This window comes from Haliotis rubra, unplaced genomic scaffold (assembly GCF_003918875.1).
Source record: "Haliotis rubra isolate DU_JTF1 unplaced genomic scaffold, ASM391887v1 Scf84, whole genome shotgun sequence".
Taxonomy (NCBI): Eukaryota; Metazoa; Mollusca; class Gastropoda; order Lepetellida; family Haliotidae; genus Haliotis; species Haliotis rubra.
This window is the reverse complement of record NW_025767568.1, coordinates 2,171,821-2,190,200: the sequence shown is the minus strand read 5'-3', so window position 1 is coordinate 2,190,200 and position 18,380 is coordinate 2,171,821. Positions and strand designations below refer to the sequence as shown.

General features: G+C 39.2%; 3 long non-coding RNA genes across 3 annotated transcripts; 2 read left to right on the top strand and 1 right to left on the bottom strand.

Annotated features, from left to right (window-relative positions):
• Positions 1–599: 599 nt before the first annotated feature.
• LOC124262471 lies at positions 600–2,131 on the bottom strand. Its single transcript, XR_006894600.1, has 3 exons — positions 2,098–2,131; positions 1,045–1,156; positions 600–946 (listed from the first exon to the last, which is right to left on the bottom strand). It is a non-coding gene; the product is annotated as an uncharacterized LOC124262471 (long non-coding RNA).
• LOC124262472 lies at positions 1,135–2,588 on the top strand. The gene is made up of 3 exons (XR_006894601.1): positions 1,135–1,168; positions 1,526–1,594; positions 2,517–2,588. It is a non-coding gene; the product is annotated as an uncharacterized LOC124262472 (long non-coding RNA).
• Positions 2,589–16,423: 13,835 nt separating this feature from the next.
• On the top strand, positions 16,424–17,264 carry LOC124262454. Its single transcript, XR_006894595.1, has 2 exons — positions 16,424–16,523; positions 16,909–17,264. It is a non-coding gene; the product is annotated as an uncharacterized LOC124262454 (long non-coding RNA).
• The last annotated feature ends 1,116 nt before the right edge of the window (positions 17,265–18,380 follow it).

The window sequence follows — 18,380 nt, the reverse complement described above, 5'->3', positions numbered from 1 at the left end:
AGGCCTCTGCTTAATGGAATATAAGTGTCCCTTACTCTTGCAGACGGTATGTATCGAAACACTTAATAATTCATTTCTTTTCTTTTGGCAAAACGTAACTCAGCTTTTACATATGTAGGTAGCAAATGCTCATCTCAAACCACAATCTAGTATATCTAGCTCCCCTCCTTTGAAATGGTTTCTCCGTGATGTCGCACTATAAAACAAGGATACCTTCAGACATCTGTCACGTTTGTCGATTTATCGCATCGTTCCCTAGTTATCAGCATCCTTACTTCGTTATCATCATCACTACTTCGTTACTTCCATACTTTGTTACTTCGTTACCACGTTATCACAATCGTTCCACTCGCTCTTATCAGCGGTTATCATGTTCCGTTTCTTTGGAAGACTGACAGCCCAGGGAGCCCAGACCACCCAGTCTACCCAAGGACCCCAGGCGACCCCGACGACACAGCCCGGGACCCAGGGATCGGCATCAAGGATGACATCGACCTCTTCGACATCATCAACGCCGTTTGCCACACCGATGGCAACAGCACCCGTTCCCACAGCTGCACGTGGAGGTGCAAGAGCAATAAATGTGAGTAAACAAAATATTTGTTAATGTTTCTGCATCAACTTGTTCTACCATATGATTACAGGTTATTTACACCCTTACCGTCTTATTCCTATGTAGCATGTGATTCAACATGGTTGTGTGCCTTACAAAAGGTAGTGGGTGAGTGAGAAAGCACTGACAAGTCAGCATGTATGATCGTGTGTAACCGACGATAGATCAGTTTATTAGGCGGACACTTGAACCACCAGTCTACGCTGACGCCTTTCACGGGTTGTGTGACAAATGTGCAGACATGGCGGTGACGTCAGTCACTGTACTGTCTTGTCAAGACTCATTTGGAGGCAGGTGTCATGTGGCTGAGGTATTGCTAGTTGCCCAGTTCATCTATAAACAAAGCGGAGTAATTCAGTAATCGTTTACATGGACACGCACTTGAATATAGATATCAAAATAAATAAAGACAGTAGGGTCACCCATCTTACATTTGTTGTTACAGCTTGTGGACGCCCGGCTCCAGCAACTGGAAGAGGAGCTCAGAAAGTCTCAGGAGGATCTCAGGAGGAGAACCGGCAGCTGAAGCAGGAACTCAGCCGACTGAAAGCAAACGTAAGCCAAACAAGTTAATGTGAACAGTATAACAGTGAAGTCGTGCATACGGCATTAGCGATATGTCTTCTCTATTCATGATAAGGTAATCGATTACAAGCCTGCTTGAAATACCTTTGCGCTATTAATGTAACTTAACAAGGTGACCACACCTAATTTTGTGACCACTTCTTGTAAGTTTTTCCTGATTACTTTATCTGTGATTTGTGGATACATCCATCTGGGCCACCTAGCATTTCCAACCTAATACGCCAAACAATATACAAGAGATAAAAGTGCAGTGTTTTCATGTGTGTATGTGTATGTGCATGAGTGAAAATGTAATATCTGTTTTGTATCCTTTTGGTTTTACAACAGTCGGCAAACACGACATCAGCAGCAGCGACATCGACGTCTTTCAGCGTAGCCACTCAGACAGTGCCAATTGTAAGTATGATTCAGTTATTGAACCTCGTGCATTGTTTTTTAGACCCTGTACACTTTATTGCCCGTATATTTAGTGTGTTTTATGAGTGACAGTTCATAATCTTGGTTTTTGAGAGAGGCGGTACGGGCGGAACTCTTACCGATTCCTTGTTATTATGATTATGACTGATAAACAAGCAGTGTTGCGCAGTGGAAATAAAACGATTGTCCAGAGCTATGCAATGTAACTGAAAATCGAATCAACTAAAGTTTTTAACTTCCCTTTTATCCTCAACAAGGAACTAAACGTGACAACTAATATAAGTGAGAAAACCATGTATGATTTACAAGAACTATACTCGATTCTCTTAAGTGATTCTAAATGAACTTTGAAATGAAATGACCCGCTAAATGCCGCTAATTGCCTAACCTTTAAACATACTAATGCAAGTTCAATAATCTAACGCCACAATAGCCAATTGAACCTACACATCTAACAACAAAGTTATTCGTAGTCTAAATACCTAAACACAAATAGCAACGAATGGCAGAAAGGAGCGAATGCCCGGTGTATCGCTGATCACCGTCTTATATTTGCAAAACCTATTCGTTTTTCACGTGCACTCATCTCCAGGTGTGTTCAGGCGATACGTCTAGTATGCACTGAGTGCGTTTGAGCGAGCAGTTTTAGTGATAAAACCAAAATGCCTTCAGAACAAGCAGCTTTATACCAGATAATATGTACACTTTTTTATATATTGTTAAATGTTAAAATGTGACCTGAATGTTTCCCTTCTAAAATAAATTACAAACATCTTACAGGAAAACATTCACTTAAATCACCTAGAATTTCACCCTAATTGGATGTACAAATAGAAGTAGTGCAGTCTTAGTGTGTAAATGTTATCGAATACACTCTATGAAAACTCTTTTATCCCTGCAGGTTTTCCTTCCGTATCCGGCATCGTCTTTGGCATCGACCTCCGCCTCGACCTCGACCTCTGCTTCCGCCTCCGCTTCTGCATCAGCATCTGTAGCGACAGTCACGCTGGCGACATTGGCGACGATGCCAACTGTGAGTAACCAAAATTTCAAGAACAGTTAAACTCGCTTTTACCATGTTAAACTGACGTTTCTGAATGACCTTAAACCCTGCAAGAACATTATTTTGTTATCTCCTTCTTCCGTTGATCTTGATTCCCTCATTCTGTTTAAACAGCATTTTCAACATCTGTGCAGAACAGTATTGTCAACATGCTACCTCATGTGGATGTTGGGTTGGAACTTATCTCTGGTATTAGGTACTCTCCTCCGTCCAGCTCAAACACTTGGTAGATTGAGTATCATGAACACCGATCATATGGACCATTGATCACATTCAGTTTTGTCTGTCTTATCCATATGGCATTATTTTCAAACTATTTTATATCTTCAGTTGCTCACCTGTGACGATTAGAATTCAATAACCTATACTTGCCATAAGATACCACTAACTGGATTGGGTGGAGAGACTCGCTTACTTGCTTCACACTTATCGTATCCCAGTTGCATAATTCGATGCTCATGCTATTGATCACTGAATGCTTTTGTACCAACTCAGTTAATTACAGACCGCCACCATATAGCTGGAATATTGCTGAGTGCGGCGTTAAACACAAACCAGCCAAACTATAGTTCCTATCGATCTATAGGCTGATTTTATATTGATGCCTGACTCAGCTTTTAAACTGATCTCATACTAGTTTTAATGACTGTCATCATGTAGGTATACTGTCCTTTGCTGAAAGCATTTTAAAAAGTGCATATGTATGTATGAGTCAGGACAAGTATAAAAATAATGTAACTTTATCATAATAAATACACATATATTCTCAGTATATAATTATCGTCAAGATAATGGCTGGACAATGTGACGTAAAATTTTAACGCAAACTATGTTACTATGCTATTGTTTTCAATGGACATTATTTCAGACTCAGGCACTCCTGAACCATCAGAGAGACGACAGGTACAGACAGAGGACTCAGGCCACACAACAACGGCAACAGCACCAACAACGCCAGAGAGCGCAAAGAGCGGAGGAACAGCGACGGGCTCGTCAGGTTCAGCAGAGCCAACAACTTCAGCAGCAGCAGCAGCAGCAACAGCCCTACCAGGATCTCCTTCGTCGGTTTGACGAAGCACAGAGAACTTCAGTGCGATTTTACTTTCATCTGTTCCCAATCTAAATGTCATACTGCGACAGATTTCTGAAATAAATAAAAAATTACTTGTATTTCGCCATACACCTGTCATAAATTTCAAATGCACTGTTAATACAATATTGTGTAACAGTACGTTCTATTGCTTCTTCTTTATTGACGAAACACAGCTAACCCACAACTTAAAAGCACCGAAATTCCTTGTACCAGGTCGAATCCCTTGCTCACATAAAAAGCCCCTATGATCATGAGTTTTGTCCCAAGTATTTTTCTGAATTTATCTGCCCCAAAACCCATCCTCCTGGTTTTTAAACGTAGCTTCTAACATCTGAGACTTGCACTAATTGTACACCCAAACTGATTCAGCACAAGAACTTCTAGGTTTTACATCGTTCTATTTGTCCTGGTACGTGGGACTTTGTAGCCCTAAGCAACAGTAACAGGCAAAGTATTGTTTTCTTTATTGCAGAGCAGAGGCCGTATTCGGAGACCTGCTGGTGTACTCCAGATGACGATGGGTGGAGGACTGACGAGTAAGTTGACTGCAAAGTGTTCATTCAGACCAACCTGATTTCACGCTGTTTGTGCTACTTCCCCGTCCATAAGGGCGTCACACTGAAGACCTGGGATGGTTCCCCACCTGGGTACAATGTGGAAAGCCCATTTCTGGTGTCACCCGCAGTGAAATTGATGTGATATTGCTGAAACTGTACTCATTCACTCCCCGTCTATGTTCACAGGGTTATTTCCATATTTGTGTGTGAGTTATTTCCTTTCCTGCTTTTCTTAGAACAATGTTCACCACTGGTACAGGATCAGACATGCACTACTGCGCCAACACGTTGTTCTGTTGACTTGGCAAATACCTTTGTGTTTTAAGCACGAATGTATTTTAAAACCGTTCAAAGCGGTGAACAAAGTCATTCTCTGGACATCCATTGTACAGGTTTTCTCAGAATCAACAACACCAATACATAAAATTGTTTAACTTGAATTGTACTGCATGAATGACAATTTCATGTTATAACATCAAAAGGAAATAAACTGTTTTATGTCCTTTTTTCAAAGTAGCTTTTAGTCTGTTGGCGACATACAACTCAGTATTTTTTTACCTCTCAATGGATTTCTACAGAATTTGAAAATATCTCAAGCAATAAACTATGAATATGAGTCTCATGGCATAATTCTTCAAAGAGATTGTCTCAGCTGTGTTGACAATAACAATCTACACTTTTGTTTATACATCTGTAGATCTTTCCATGCTCATAATTTTCATTACCTGATGTTACATATTCACTACAGTCTTTCCACTTCAGATGTTGTTACCACAGAACAATCAACTTTCATACGACAACGACGGCAGCAACAACAACTACAGCGACAACAACGACGCCGCCGACGTTAGGCCATAAGACCGCCATCTATTGACCATGATGTGTCCTGCCTCCATTTGCCAGCTCCAGTTGCCTTCCAGTCGCCAGTCAACAAGCCAGCAATAAGTCCTTCTCCAACGTTAATCACCATTTCAACCTTGTCTCACCTCTCCTCATACAGTAAGTAAACTGTTAAACATGAATCATACGACAGGAATTCTCATGGATTAAGATGTTGTGCCTTCAATCGTCATTATACTTTTGCTTATCTTACCTGAACAGCTCTTGACTTGGTCTTATGACCATTCCGTATGCGTGTACGATCAGTGACACATGCTAACTGCTCATGTTTGTATGCAAATTTAAATTACATGTATATAAATAATTATTAAAATATTGCTTCTTCAGGTGTGGTGACAGTCACGGCTACATTCTCGAACACCCTTGCCAACTACACCGCTTCATGTTTAGGAGTTAATACCTTCATTTAGTCCATATTCAACTCTCTGCATACACTTTTTCCTCCATCTTCACATGTAGGTATGAACTCAGTCTGTTTTGTATGTACACCTGGCACGATCGTCCACATACAAATCCTTCATGGATGTCTTGTGAGACCCTACTGATGACTCGGCAGCTTTGAGGTGTTGAGGGGTCTCTCATGTTTCATGGCTCACATTCCTACCTGAAATACCCGCTAACACCTTCCAGCTGAACGATGATTCGGTTGTATTCTCAAGCATCTTCTGGGTCGCTTGTATTTGGTGAACGGCCTTTGGCATATAATCGTTTCAAAGCGTTTTGCAGGAAGAGATCGTTCTAGTGTCTATAAACATATCAAATTACCTTTGACTGAACAATCACTATATATGAAGGGTTTTATATTATCATGCATAATGAGTTGAAGACTTTTCCTAATCATGAGCGGTACTACGGCATGGTGTTGGCATCTACCACGAAGATGGATATATGAACGGAATGAGCTAATAAGGTTAGTATAACAACTGCACTTAGGTATGGAAATGCTAGAAAATATAACACTCCCTTCACCTTCCACGCTTCAGTCTGTGGTCATTGTCTGAAGGATAAGCTCCAGTAGACTATACGTTTACCCAATGACTGCTACGGCAATCTAGAAATATCACTAATTAACCTACAACCTTAAACAATAGTTGTTGAATTACCCCAATTGTCAGAATCTATTACCCATAGGAATGTGTCCATTATCACTGAAAAATGAGCTTTCATGCAGATATTGTCGGTATGCATTACTTTGCTCATCAAGACATCACACGTTATAGCAGTTGCTACAATGTCATTCGGTTCTAATCTCTAAAATCTCTCATTGACATTATATTTAGAACTTGTTGTGCATCTCTAATAATCGACCATCTCTCTCCAACAGGCTTTTCCTCCCAGATCAAATCTCAAGGAATGGATTGACCCAATGGCCATGCTGCTCTCCCCTGTCGATGAAGACAATACAACAATCATTATAATCATCAGTACGATAGTTAACATATGAATGCATGGATGGATGTCTTTATTTCCTCCAGATAGGTCCAAAGATCATGAAAACATAATGCGTATATAAATATATAATTAACAGAACACTCAACATACACTCACACATATATATATGTACATACATTGAATATGGGAACGTTTCCCCAAATATATACAGGTTATTTACAGTCGGGTATTGGTTAGATTATTACCACAGGTGATTGAGGATATCTTTTAGCTTATGCAAATACTTTTAGAATTCTATAATAGTAAAATGCCATGTTATGTCATCAATATTGTTATTGGCCCCAAGGAATAATGCCAGCATGTCATGCTCTTCCATCATCTCTATATTGAGAGTTGAGAAAAATATATCTCTCGCTGAAGGTAGATATCCACAGTTTAGGATAACGTGGTGATAGTAATCATTAGCAAAGATATTACACTTTTTACATTCTTTTGATAGTTTGCTTCCGGATCCAATCCTTATTACATATTGTAATTCTTCTCTCAGTTCTAGATGTATAAATGCCATGCTCTATAACACACGAGGTGAAAGTGCTGTATGGATTTTCGAGTATTGAGACAAGTCAGCTCTGCATGATAGAATATATTTCCATACTTCTTCCTCGTGGTTACTTATTTCATTTACTACAATCTTTCTCCACTTATGTTTCGCCGGGAATTCTCCTGTGCAGATGTAGTGAAATACATAATAAAGTAAGTTATATTTCTTAGCTGTTGAAAGCAGTGCTCCATATAAACTAAGTTCTTGGTGTGAGAATAATAAAGTGAGGTAGATGCCCTGTTAACTTATATATTGCCAGTAAACTTTATTTCTAGTTCAACGTACGCTTGGGTTAAATGGGACACCAACCCTATTGTCAGTGGCCCATAACACAATCACGACATAGCAACCCTATTGTTTGTCAAGACAACTTACCCATGTTGTGTTACCGCTTTCAAACCGTCCCATGAAATGTATATTGGTCTCCATAGGAAGGATGGATATATACAGGAGTAGTTGAGCCATGCTGCCCTGGATGTATACATTCAAATTTAAATATGTACTGAATTAATGTCAGTGTATTTCTAAGTTTATAGAATTAAATTTCTAGTTTAGTCTACATACCTGTAAAGGTTCACATACAGTCCCAAATTCTCGCTCTATTGGTCACGATCATATAATAACACTTTACTTCGTCCTCGGTTAGAAAAATGAATACATACAGATGTGGTGGAGCCATGCTACTCTGGATGTATTCATTTCATACTTTCAAACAAACTTTCGAATTCACAATGGGAGTCTCAAAAGGATTACACTGTATCAAAGTCACTTTCATGGAAACTTTCAACAGATCTTTCTTTACAATTTCCAATTGTACCTCCAAATACAATCGCCAAAGTCGAAATTTTGTCATTAAGTATTTACTTTACTAAAGGATGACATCGTGGCATACTAAATTCGGTAGTTGAGGTTCGTTAGCTAACATAGATCTGAATTGATATTTTGGAATGCCGATTAAAGCGGCAACAATTCCACAAACTTTCAATATATATCCATATGCAAAGCCTGTTAACTTGTATCAAAATGGTTTTATCGCGTTGTTCACCAAACTTCAGTAACATTGAACGAACGCAGTGTTGAATAGACGTTTGTATACCACATAATTGCGTGCCTATTTGTAAATTGTGCTTTCAATAAAGTTTTAATGAACAACTTCGTAGTTTTGTCAACTTTCCACCAGGTCACATGTCGTACCAGGATCCATCGATCGCCAGGTCGAATTCTACATAAGTTTGGAAGAATCACGGCACTATCCGCTCGGTTTCTGGTGCCATACGTGCACGAACGCCATCACTTCAGAAATGTAACATACGTCCAGATATAACTAAAATACTGTACACGAATGCGTGATCCACTCCGATAGGGTCCCATTGCTTGACTGTACACTAGAAGGGTTTCTTTGCAAAACGAATGTGATGTCAACATAGTCCTTCGTGCTTTCTGAGCCTTGTCAATAATGAGTGTTTTCTTCTCTTGTAATGTAGACATTTTAGCACACTTAATTGCGTTAGCGCGTTCAGGGCTGTCGGGAGCCCCGCTGTAACAGCCTACCATGCTGCATGTACAGGTCTTGGCACAATCACCAGACGTTTGGCACTTGCAAAACGGGAGAGGAATTGGAGCTTCACTCCGATGTTAACATATCCGGGTTTTAGTAGATGTTAGAAGTGCAATGTGAGCGAGGTTTGGAATTATTCCACAATATGGGTTTAGTGTATTGTGCAGTATATGACCTTTCGCAGAGATGATTTAATGACACTTGTTATTCATAAATGTTACTTTGTCCTAGCTATCATAGCTGAATTTAGTCCCTGTTTATTCTTGGTGGATATATCGGCATGCTGAGTAATAGCAGTGTCTTCATCTCCTCTCCGACAGGCCACATGAAGGACGTTGTCACCATTAGTATTCACTACTGACCCATCGGCTCCTCTGTATCAGCAAATCGAACACATCTCTTGCCCCTGATTCTTTTGCAAGCAACAGTGATGTCATTTCGTTACTTTCTCTAATGTTTGCCAACAATGTTTTGTGAGGATATACTTCACAATCTCCGCATCTCGCCCCAAAATAGCCAAATGAAGAATGTTGTCACCATCTGCATCGGATACTGTCAGTTCAGCTCCTATATTCACAAGAAACGCGACTACTGCTCTTTCTATTTTTCATAATTAAGGCTCAGTTGTTGGCGATCTATAGCCCAATTTTACAATGTATTGTCCAGAAATAATTTTCTACTTTTAAAGATATATGTTAGCTAGTTTTAACTCAATCTGTGATAATCTAGTGGTTTTACTGTCCTTCGTTGACAGTTTTATATATTATATGTATGTACTACAAATTTAGAACTAGTTTTAGTCACGATATGGCTGAAATATTGCCGATGTGACTTTAAATCTTAACTCACTCACTCACTCACTCACTCATAATGAAGGCAGGACCATGCTGACATCACATCCGTTTTGAAAAAAAAACCTTCAGGTGTACACTTGGGCATTGGGAAAAAAAATGAACATTTTGATAGGGATTTTGACTGTAGTCAGGCTAACCGGTGATAGGTTAACAAGGGCTTGCTGTCTTTGTACTTTTGACTCCATATATCCCCTCATTTCGTTCTATGTGAATTAATGAAGGTCAAATATCGGATGTGAGTTTGGAAGCCGAATATATGTATTGAATCTGGAAATATATTTCGGCACACAACCTTTCCAAATGCACTTTGTGCACAATCAACTTATTCACTTTGACACCTGAAGTTCCCAAACCTGATATTCAAAATTAAGAAAGGTTGATTATTCTTTAGCACTTGAATGTTTTGGAAAGCACGTTAATGTTAACCTTAACTGCGCGCATGTCATGCCAATTCAACCCCGGGTCGACACGGGGGAAGAGCTATTAGCGTTACCCTGCAGTCACCACGAAGAGGTTCTTCACAACGTGTTTTGAGTTGCTGTATGTGCCCACGCCGTCTTGTTTCACGCTTCTAAAGAGTAACGAGGCCATGTCACATGACCCGTAACAGCTGTGAAACCATATCAAGGAGATATGACTGTAAACAGTGCTTTGTCAAAACAGTCAATGTACAGAGCACAATATAGTTCAAAGACTACAAACTTCAGTCATCAGAACAGTGTGCAAAATAGCCAATGGCCCGCTAGCCCGTGGCTAGTAAAAATCAAGTCGGGCCAGTAAATCTCCACAGTCATTGGCCCGACTGGCTAGTGAATTTCTATGGGGTTATTTTGTAAATTTCTCACTCTCTCCGACTTTTTAAGTTATAATACACTTTTAAATCATTCAAGATTATGTCCGGATGAAAATGTTCATCATATTAGCAGCTTAATGATGACTTATGTCGGACTAGTGAATTATTCTGTGGGCTAGTAACTTTCAGGCATAGCCATCACGACTGGCTTGCAAAATTTGGAAACTATTTCGCACACTGAAACAGAAGCTTAATGCAGTATGTGATACCATATCGCGTATCGAGCGGGTCAAATCGTCTAACATGTACATTACGATGTCTCACAAGGGAGAATGTTTCTGTGATATGAAACCTTCTTCTCACCACGCCAGTATCTGTTATCTTCGAGTGGCGTGGGAGATACCCGTGAAATTCATCACACACACACACACACACACACACAAACACATCATGACGAAACCAAAACTAAAGGCAACAGGTGTGGATGTTTTTTGCTGCAAATACTGTATTTCACTGCCTCAGAATCCTTAAGTGTCAATCAGTTACATGAAGAAGGAATCAGCTTTCATCAGACCGATGTATTTTTTGCCAATTCCTCAGATTCCATTATTGCCGTGTTAAAGACCAAGCCAAACATGCTTGCTGGCAATGATGGCTCAGTAGAGGGCGTTTGATGACCCTTCTAGAGTTGTGCTCGGCATTTCCTAAGCAATTCCTGAGTGTTCTCGTTGAAACCATGCGAAATAGTAACTAGCGGTGCATCAAAACAGTGCTTGTGGATGTCATCGAGTGAGCCTCAGTAATGAACAGTGTTTACGACTCTCAACTGTGTAATGGCTTTCATTTCCCAGCCACTTGCTTTAAAGGACATACCAGAGTTATGCATACCGATACTTAGCCATCTGTAATAATCTTTATTTGTACAATAGTGCCAACAACTATGGAAGCGTGTGACCCACACAGATTAAAGACTGACATGTGGCACGTGCTCGCAATGCACTCATGAACATTTTTAGGATTTGTTTCTAGACATGCCCAGAATGGTGTATAGAGACAGTTTCCAATTTTTACCATACTCATCATCATATGAACATAGTTCTGTTAGCAGTCAACATAGTTAGGGGTGCTTAACTTTTTTTCCAGGTGTATATTTCTAGAAGGCTTTTAAATATGTAGACAAACACGTGACTCGTGACATAATATACCATCAAATGAATCGTACTGTATTATGAGCTAGTTATCATTTGTGCATAACCCTTTTGGTAATGGGATCACAAGTATTTTTCTAGATGCAATGCAGTTGGATATCATATCAAATAAATCCCCATATTTCCTAGCTATTATTGGTCCATGCAGGAAGCAAATGTACTGTAAGTCCCCATGGTCCTCAGTATGGTGATCTACCTTCAGTTGTTGGCAACATGTAGCCTATTTTTATATTGTATTGTCTTCTATAGTTAAAAGTATTTAGTTTTTCATACTAGTTATATATCTATATCGGTGATGATCTAGCTATTTAGGAGATAAACGTACTGTGTTGGGAAATTAGATGAATGTTAGGCAGAATTGATAGTCTCTAAATTAATCATTTGAAACCTCACGCATTAATTTAGAGACTATCAATTCTGCCTAACATTCATCTAATATTCCAACACAATACGTTTATCTCCATTCTACCATAACCGATTTAAAATCGAACTCCTTCCTTCCACGGAAGACACTGCGAAATCCGGCATGGTCCGAGAGGCGAATTGAACTCGTCTGTGAAGGGAGAGGAAGGCGCCGTTCGTATTTTTTTAAACATTGCAACATATATAATATTCTGTCCAAAGAAAACTAACTACTGTTTATTCAATGCAATAATGTAATACCTAAGAGCTTGGTTTATATAATCCCAACTCCACACGGCCGAAACCAGCCTATTGTTTTGCGTGCCGTGTTACTCTAACCCCCTGGCCACACTATAATGGAATCGTCTGACCTAAAATAAATTCTTGGAAGTGCAATCTGTAGTTGTTGACAGTTACGCATCAGTTTGAAATGGCGGACAGCCAGTGTTTACATTTTGAGTGACAGTGGAAAATACTTGACTGAATGTCGAATCTGAACCCTGCAGAATAGAAGAATAGATCCTTTTCTGATCGACCTACGACCACTATTCAAAGATTTCTATGACCATCGAGTGTGGATCATGATTTCACTTACATAGGCTGTAGGTGCCTCCACCCCGGCATGCGACGAAAAGAGTGACAGTGCTGCTTTGTGTACATGCGACTAACTTGGTATTCCTTGGAACATTTTTCTCATCATTTGGGACTGGATTGTGGCCAAGCTTTTCAAAGTGTACGAACATAGCAGTGACAGCCCTGCGGGGAAGGTGGCAGAGCGCGGAATTCTCGTGGTTAAATTTTTGAACGATGCAGCTGGACATGATGGAGTATGAGTGGCATAAATTTTGTGTTTCGCCTGACCGTTATCTTGCGAATTTCCCATTCTAAACGGAAACAAATATAGAATTTACCAGGTAGGTAAATGTTTACGAATGTTTTGCCGCACAAATAGGGATAGATAGGGATGTATTTTTACAAGCCACAAGGTTTTCTGATTTATATGTTAGATATTGTTTGTTTATGTTTGGGGCTGTGTATTGTAATTGAGTTTGAATATTTTATAATAGAAGTTAATAGTTATGATAGTGAGGTTCCCTAATAATATTGTGGAGGAGAAATCGTATAATTGTATTTTTCGAGTTTTAATAAATGTTTCATTAGCATTTCCATCACGTCTGTTGTGTTGATATTAGTCAAGTTGGTGGCCAAGGTGAAGTAGTGCGGCAGTGTTGTATACGTGCGCAGTGAAGCGCCGTGAAATCAGACGCATTTTCAATCCAAATTGATTTCGTCTGATTTTATTGATTGACCAATCACATTTGAGCATTTCACGTAGCCATGGTAGAATTTACTGTCCTTGGTTGACAGGCTTTTATAATTTGACTCGTCACGATATGGCTGCAATTTTGACGGTGTGACGTTAAATTTAACTCACTCACTCCTAGCTATATCTATATCTGTGATAATCTAGTTATTTTACTGTCCTTCGTCGGCAGAATTTTATAATTTCACTTAAATTGTTGATATATTTATAACTTACTTTAGTCACCATATGGCTGAAATATTGCCGATGTGACTTAAAATCTTAACTCACTCACTCACTCCTAGCTATTATGATTTTGTTATCTTTCTTATAATCCAGATTGCACTGTGACACCACAATACAAGTCTCATCTGGTCCAGCCCTTTGGAAGTGATTACATCTTTGAATCGAAATGTCATAGAGATTTCACGTATTCAACAGGTTAGACTCATGGGTTGATACAAGTCAAATGCATTCATGGCAGCAACTGACGGAAGGTATTCCTGTATAGCACTTTTACTTTTTTCTTTGTCTTAAAGCTCAACACCAATTAACAAAGCAGGGCGTGTATGATATGTTTGTGTGGCTATTTGATTCTAAACTTACAGTACAAGGAACTGTATGGTACAGAAAAGTCCGGGTGGATTCATCTGAAAATGGCTATGCATTGCGTTGGGGGAAGGTCGAAAGAAATACCACCTACCGATCAAAACATCGATTATTTGCTGGATGGTTTCGGAGCAGAAGGGGATCCCACTATGAGCTTAAATGGAGCCCGTTTTGGAACATTTGACAATGATGTCAACGGCTGTGCCCTTGAAAATAATGCATCATGGTGGTATAACCCCGCTCAATTGTGCGATATGGAACAAGTTTGTATGGATAACAACTTCTTTATTTCATGAGTGCGACGTTTCGATACAGATTCTTGTACCGTTGTCAAGCAACTCTTGCTTGACAACGGTACACGAATCTGTATCGAAACGTCGCACTCACGAAAAAAAGAAGTTGTTATCCATAAAAACTTGGTCCATATTGTACGTCTCAACTTCTAAAATGCCACTCAAACAAGCAATTGTGCGATGTTCAAATTTGGCGCTGATCGTTTGTACTGGCCGACAAATCAAACTGCCTGTATGGAACTTCAGCCATAGTCATATGATTTTAAATTAAATGCTAGGTTTAATATCTAAAATTTCGATATTTTGGTTGTTTAACTGTCATTTGTCGACAGATTGTATACTCTAATAATATCTATTGTTAACGTATTAACGTGTTAGCAGTTTTAGTCATGATATGGTTGAAATATTGCCAATGTGACTATTCATTTTTACTCACTCACTCACTCCAGTTTCTTGTAACGGGCAGATCCCGTCTGGCACGATAAATAGGGGGTGAATACAGCTATCAGCTATCAGCGTCACACTCCCTTCAGTATAGCACCCCTGTATCCAAGCTGGTGGCATCATGGTATAAAGTGCAGCCTGACACTGTCATCGTTGAATATGTGTGCTTTTACCTTATGGCTAGATTTGTCTTCAATCACCAACGGCTGAGGGGATGGTGTAAATCCAGCTAGGGTCCATGCAGGTAGCAAAGGTACTGTAAGTCCCCATGGTCCCTAGTATGGTGATCTACCCTCGGTTGTTGGTGATCTAAAGCCCGTTTCTATTTTGTACTGTCTATAGTGATTTCATTTTACGATAGCGCACTAATCTTAAATTTATATAGCTGTGATACTGTATTTTTATTGTCCTTCGATGACAGGTTTTTACGTTGTACATTTATTGATTTGAATATTAATATAAACTGTTCTCGTCACGATATGGCGGCAATATTCCGGATGTGACGTTAAATTTTAACTCACTCACTGTCCTCGTTGATGCTCCATAGTGGGTGGGGAGCAGGGATGCCGAATCTTTTTCTTTCATTATCAGGCCCTCCTATCTATGTGATGAAAAAGCGTTAAATGAGATCATAATGATGGCGTATTGGTAGCATAGCGTCTGTATTGCTATCTAATGCAGTTCATATACGAACAAAAAGAGGTACTATCGGATTTGACAGCGGCTGTTAGCGGAATACGCGTACAGCCGCTATGCGAAACTCAGTAAAATGCAGCGGAATAACTTCGACTGTATCCGTGAAAAACCGATCGTAGTTGAATGACAACACCATTTCCGGAAAAACATTGTACGACAAAATGGCGGACGAAACGAAACAAGTGACAAGGTGAGTAGTTTCTTTTGTATATTCCGGGTTGAAGTCTTGACTTTTATGCATAACACCCACATCATTGATCAACCATCATGTATATATGCAGCTGGATTTGTCATTTGATGTGGAATACGTGTTTTGTTTAATCAGTTACCGTAAATAAATGGGTAGGGTTCGGCCTCGTCAGTGTGTTCACTGTTCAGCCTCAAGTTAGGTTACACAGTTGTGTCTGAAAGAAGTGTTGCAGGCTGAAAGTTAATCGAGGCGGGTTTGATTTCTCCAAATCGCACATTGGTACCAGTTTATGTTATGTTGTGTCTAAGATATGTAGTAGTGAATGTGTTCTTGTTTAGATCTCGAGTACAGTTGTGCCAAGTGAAATTACGGTGAATATCGGGAATGTTGGTTTATGGCTGTTTTCAGCTGACAACTTGATAAAAGGATATGTTGTTGATTTTAATTCTGAATTACTTAAGAGGTGTGCATGATCAATTGCGCAAATATGTAACTTATTTCATATGTAGTCAGGTGTAACTTGCATTAGAATATATGATGATCATGCATTTGGTATCTCAATGTTGATTAACATGTTAATTGGTTGAAATTGGACTCTTGGTAAAGAGATATTAAACACATTTCAGGTTCGTGAGTGGTTCCAGGCGTGTGATGACCCAGGGATATCAGCTATTGACAGATGCAGGATGATACATATGGGTATACAGGTGAGTTGATTTCGAATTTCCTCTGTGGACTACAGATCATTGTAATATGAACACATCCATAATGAAAGCTACGGCTGATTAAACGTTAACTCTCCTAACTTCATGAAATTGCTATATTTCTTATTGTTACGGGTTCAAGAAATTCCTTCTGTCACTGGTTGACTTGTCCACTTCCCTCCAGTGGGTTTACATGTCAACACGTCCAAAATTTGTGGGGAGAGCATTGTAAGACAAGATCCAACCAGGTAAGTCCCACACCATACTAGGAAGGCTGGTGTTGTTTGACATTTAAAAGTTATATATGTTTAACTAATGGCGTTTTCTAACAAACACTGGCTGACAGTTTTGTTTACCATTACTTTTTACTATTAATAGCATTATTAAATATGTAGAATCTAGCAGTGTGGTAGCTTATTGTTTAGATGACTAACTGATCAGTGTGCCATGGTTTACAGTGTGATTCCACAGGTTTAACTGTTTGATTGCTATCTTGCAGAGGTCTTGGTGTGATATTTTCAAGTATAATAATGTTGGTCCTCTTCCGTCAAAGTTAAGCCGCTCACTCACTCACACACACACACTGACACACACATTGCATTCCACTAAAAGTGTTCTTCAATCCTATTACAGGACCACTTGTTTGATGCCCCCAGTAGGCTCATTGTGCGAGGAAACCAGTGAAGGTTATGTCAAGTGTGCATGAACCTGGTCTTGGAGCTACCACAAAGTCAAGGAAAGCAAGATGAAGCGACTTATAAGAGCTGGTCTTTCTGTTGCCCACTGTGATGAACAGATTTCAAAGTGTTGAATCTGTTATGTTTTTTACATATGCACTTTCATAATGTGTAAATATGGGAATTGTAAAGTTGGATATGATGTGATGTTGTCTTACGTAAACAGAAAATAAGACATTTTTATCTACTGATTATCATTGGACAAAGAAAGTCATATTCAGATTTGTCAATGAATAAAACACTTGAACTTCATATATGTCTGTAAATATATCTTTATTACAAGTTAACATGGTTGATAAAAACAACATTAAACATATCATTGCAGTTATTTGTTAGTTATCTTTGCCATTATCATATAGCTAACCTGGTTAGCCAAGCATCCTTCCTACTACTTTCAAAACACAAAGTCACATGAACAAACATTACAAGCATGCACAAGTATTTTCCAACATCAACAAGAATTTACAACCTCTAACAACAGAAAAAAAGATTTGAGGAAATTTTATTACTAAATCTAAACAAATGAACTTCAAATAAGCAAAGGTGGTATGGTTATCGTGGCAATTATAAGTCGGGTTTCCAAATTACGTATTTGGGATTTGACAACTGGCCATGGTCATTCATTCTACCAATGAAAAAATGTCTTGAGTTTACCACAACCTGTATTTGGGTGCATGCTCATCCCCAGATAGCAATGATATGTTGGCCCATAGTTGGCCCATAATCACCGGTTTGGTTGGCCCATGGTTGTCAACCTGACGATGGGCCCACTTGGATATGCTCATCGGCTCCACAGTGGCCCATCATGTTGGCTCATTGTTGGGCCAACGAATGAAAATTCACACAAAACCATGGCCCATAGTTTGCCCAACGTAGTGATTTTGTTGGCCTTATGTTGGCACCACCATGTTACAACATTTAGCTCTTTCTTGACCTTTGTACTAAAACCACGGCCCATACTTGGCCCAACGATGTGATTTAGTTGGCCTTATGTTGGCACAACTGTATTTCAACATTTAGCTCTTTCTTGACCTCTGCAATCAGAAACATATATAAACAACACAAGTTAATCAAGTGAACTATTTAATTCTTTTTTTTCATTGTTATTTGAACATTATTGTATTTCTTGAAAATATTCTTGTCTTAGGTCTTTTGGCTGTAGCCGCTGACAGGTTTTTCGAACTGCTCCTGAAAAAAACAACCCAAAATTTTCATGAAACTGTCAGATATCATAATTTTAGACATGAGAACTATCGTAAAAGGACATAGTATTTGACCTTATGTTTTATTGAAACATACAACTTAATGATTGAAAACTTCTTGTTTATTGCACAGAGTGACGTTCGGATTTAGATTCTTACACTGTTA